Genomic DNA, 4,500 nt, shown 5'->3' on the forward strand with positions numbered 1-4,500 from the left:
GTAGTTTCCTCAAGATTAGATGAAGAGTGGAAGTGAACAGCAGAAACCCACTGTAGACTGGTGGGTGGCACGGATAGGTGTCAGACCCACCAGTTGGGGGTCCCCCAGTCACGACTAGGCTTCTGGCTCTATCGATGGGCTAGATCGCCGGGCATAAGGGCCCACAAGTTTGGACAGAGCCCCTAGGCCAATCGGTGGGCGTGACTGGCAGGGGCCTGGCCCACTAGTTAACCTACCAGTGAGGCCTATCGGGCTTCGATAGGGCCCAAATTTGTTGGACAATCTCCTATAGTGATTTTAAACGCGTTGAGATCATCGTACTTCGTTGGTTATAAACCTAAAGTAGAGATATACTAAACTCGACCTTTTTATGATAGGTTTTACTAGGAACTCGTGTCACCACATGTCGGATCTCCCTCGTACCAAGGGTGAACATTGTACATATCTAGGTAAGTGGTAAGTGGGAAGTGGACGTTGAATTTATTTTTGGAGCATTTTTACATCATTCCATTGTTGTAGACTAGCCATGTCATCACTTTATTACTATGTGTAGACTAGCCATCCACGAATGCTATTTGCATGCATTGTCTTATGCATTATGAAATTCGTTTATGATTTGTTATGTTGTAATTTTAATTATTAAGTGCTTATTTCTTGCTATGAATTATGAGATGAATGATTTCAATTACTGAACATGATGTATTTCTAGATTAGATGCCGTAGTCGGCTTAGAAATGAATGCATTAGTGGCCTGTGGAATGGGATGCGGTGGCATTATACAGTCGTACTATCTCATATAGAAGTATGCGGTTAGGAATGAAATTTTTTTATTTTACGACCCTTCCTAGCAAGGGTTTAGGTGTTGGGTATATCACTGAGGGAAGCCCAAGGTTGTGTACCAACGGTGGCGGTTAGAAGTACGCCCGCCTGATCACTAGGGCAGTCGGTAACTTTGATGATATAATCAGAGGAACAATTGTATTGCATTTACTTTAATGCAAGGTAAGGCCCAATTTAATTTAATGTCGCTGAGGAGCAGTAATTTACTCTTTCAGGTACCCACGGCTGGCTTTCTCTGACAATCCTATGGGCATATCATAGGATGGGGTTCGTGACTCGTACCCGAGGCATATGTACACTGTGGTTGTGAGTAGCACATAACCTATGACTTAGCAATGTTCCTTAGGTGATTTAGGATAATAAAAATGGAATTTGCATGCATATAGGTTCATTTGTATTGCGAATGCTTGCTTGGTCTTTCTTTTCACTTACTGGGCTAGTGAGCTCATCCCATGTGTATACCATTTTCAGATGATCTTGTAGGATTTCCCGCTGAGGAGCTAGAGCCGGAACCCACTGTAGAATTTTCAGTTAAAGACTGGTGGGTCTCTAAAGATCTTGGGCACAGTGCTGAGTGCCCTTACAAAAGCTGTGTTGCAAGATAGCAACAATGACACCTGACCTAAGATTCTTTTTTATTCTTTGTTATGTTATCCTTTTTATGCTCTGGTTATTTAAATTGTATTTCTTGTGTATATATCACGCCTACAGGCCCACATGTAAATGTACTATGTAACACAATTTGGGTATCAAGAGTATAGGTGTATTTACAAGTATATACATACAAGACTTCCGTTGAAATATAGATTTTACTTTCTTTAGTTGTGTGTATGATGTGTTGTGGTTACTACATCAGATGATCCTAGTAGGTTTTGGGTTAACAGGAGTTAACTCGATCACCGGTCTGGTTCTATGAGAATGGGGTGTGACAAGTTGTTCCAGGGGAATATTCCAAATGCCAACAAGATGGAAGGACCCACATGGGGCTTTGAACACTCTCTCTCCTCCACTTTGGGCAATTCTCTTTTTTTGAGATTTTGTGAAGATTTTCTCTCTCCTATTTTCGACCTACATAAAGCACCAAGGGTATGGATGAGATTTCTCATTAAATTAGAAGATTGATCAAATCAAAACAAGAAAAGGGGTTTGTGTACAAGTTTAAAGAGAGAGAAAAAATAGAAAACAAAGGAAAAAGAAGCAAAATCGTGGGATTCCCTCTCTCCTATATTCTTTCCTATTTTTTCTCCATTCTCTCCCCTCCACCTCACAAAATCACCCAAGGGATCCGTTCTCCTCTTTTCTCTCCCTTTTTCTCCTAATTCTTATTTTCCACCACATCACAATCGATTGTCCAAAATCCTATTTTTTAGGAAACTAAAATTCCCTTATTCCCTATATAAGAAGATCATCCAAGTCCTAAAGGGATGTCCTTCTCTTGTGCTTCTCTCCTCTCGTTCTCTCTTCTTCTCCTAGTTTTCATTATGCTCTCTTTTTAGTTCTACTTTTAGTTCTTTATTTTTGCTTTAAACACTTTTGTAATTTGGTTTCATTAAATTAATGCAAAGTCTTTTATGTTTATTTCTTTATGCAATTCAAGTTATTCAAAGGTGTAATAATTTTAATTTCTCATTCTAGGCTTAGTTCTAGTTGACAAAAACAAGTTGTGGAACATTTCTTTGAAGTTCAGTTTTTCTCTTTTAGATTTGTTTTCACCAGGCCTAGCAATTTCAGATTTGGTTAATTCCAAATCTGAATTTTAGTGCTGGTAGTATTTCAAATCTCAACCAATTTTCCAAGTTCGAGTATTGAAGTTGGTAAGTAGGCTTCTTCATAAGTCTTCTCACCCCCCTCTCATTCCCTCTTCTTGCTACCCATTCATTCTTAATTTAGGATTTAAATTTTAGTTTTTACTTTGATGCTTTCCCTTTCCCCTATGATCCTTGGCTAGATGTATGTGTTGGCTTTGCCCCTCTCTAGCGATGGAACCATCCTTTTATTGCCTTTACTTTCAGGTATTTACTTTCAGTTGCCTCCCTTCCCCTAAAGCTAAGTAGAGCAGCCCTTGTAAGAGTAACTCTTTGATCAAGTAAGGAAGTTTATATTATTTATGGTGCATCCCTCGGGCTAAGTAGAGAAACCTACTTTTGTGCCTCTCTCTGGCTTTGTCCCTTTTATTTGCACTTTTCTTTACTTTTCAACAATTTTTATTTCAGAACTTTTACTTTCAGTTATTTACTTTTTAATTTTGTGGTTTGAGTATTTAAATTCCTAGATGAAGAATGGTTAGGGTTAGATGTGAATGGTTAAGTCGTTCAATTTTTATTGCAATTTCAATTCCAATTTTCCTAAATGTATTTGTGTTAGGACAGTAGTTAGAAGTAGATCACCACAATCAATCGTTACACTTTTGCCTTACTAAAAGAAGCTAAAAATAAAGTGGCTCTCCTTGTGTTCGACCCGTTAGCTACACTGATCCATACGCTTGTGGTTACTTTTAAATTTCAAATAAGTTTGGCGTCATTGCCTGGTAGATAGTTCTATGTTATTTTTCGCTTTCTTTTGGTAAATTAGAGTGCTTTATTTACTTTTTCTTTCATCATTTATTTAATTTTTGAGAAGAACAACTTACAATAATAGTTGTATTGGTGGAGGTCACCAAGCCTCACAGTATCATAAAGATAGGTTTCGCCCTGTAACAATACCTCAGGAGTTAAGCAACCCCAAATCCCTGCTAGTAGGCTCCCAAAAAGCAAAAAAAAATTAAAAAACCAAAAATCCAATATATATATATATATATTTTCATTCTTTTGTGCTTGTCTTATTCTAGTTGTGAGTAGTTTTCTATTGCATGAGTGCTAGGTGGGTACACAATATTGAGAATATGTTAGAAAGAAGATATCCAACAAGTAGTGACCCTATACCTACACTCTCATCGATATCTTTCAGTATGGGAGACCAACAGTAAAATCCTCCACCTAAATCTCTGAAAGATAGGTTCTACCCTGCTAGAGCTGCCCAACCTTCCGACATAGTTCTACCACAAGCCCAGGGTAATAATTTTGAGCTCAAATATTAGTACATCACTATGTTGCCCCACTTCCATGGGCTGAGCTCTAACGATGTATATCTATTTCTAAGGGAATGTGAAGAGGTATGTATTTTAATTAAGATCCAATAGCTTTCTGATGATACTATTAAGCTTAGGTTCATCACTTTTGCATTGAAAGACCAAGCTAAGAAGTGGTTGTATGGGTTACCCACAAATTCCATAACCACATGGGAACAACTCATAGTTGCCTTTCTCAAGAAGTTTTTCCCAACTCACAAGACCAATAAACTTAAAAGTGATATCCTTCAGTTTAGGCAAAATCCTAGTGAGTCATTTTCTAAACTTATGGAGAGATTTAAGAATCTACTCCAAGAATGCTCTCACCATGGCCTAGACTTATGGCATTTACGTCAACTAATTTATAAGGGTATTGATTACCCAATTAAAAAAATGATAGAGTCTATGTGCCCTGGGGGATTCACATCCTTTACAGATAAAGGAAAGGCATGGGAATTCTTACTTGACTTAGATGATAAAACCCGTGAGTGAAAATCAACCCAAGTAAGTGAAAGAATCATAGGAGGGAAAGGATATTTTATGGGTGGATTAGC

The 4,500-nt window shown here is 37.9% G+C and overlaps 1 non-coding gene across 1 annotated transcript; it reads right to left on the reverse strand.

Annotated features, from left to right (window-relative positions):
* Positions 1-4,174: 4,174 nt before the first annotated feature.
* Positions 4,175-4,281, reverse strand: LOC122070593. The gene has a single exon (XR_006137862.1). It is a non-coding gene; the product is annotated as a small nucleolar RNA R71 (small nucleolar RNA).
* Positions 4,282-4,500: the final 219 nt, after the last annotated feature.

This window comes from Macadamia integrifolia, unplaced genomic scaffold (assembly GCF_013358625.1).
Source record: "Macadamia integrifolia cultivar HAES 741 unplaced genomic scaffold, SCU_Mint_v3 scaffold951, whole genome shotgun sequence".
Classification (NCBI taxonomy): Eukaryota; Viridiplantae; Streptophyta; class Magnoliopsida; order Proteales; family Proteaceae; genus Macadamia; species Macadamia integrifolia.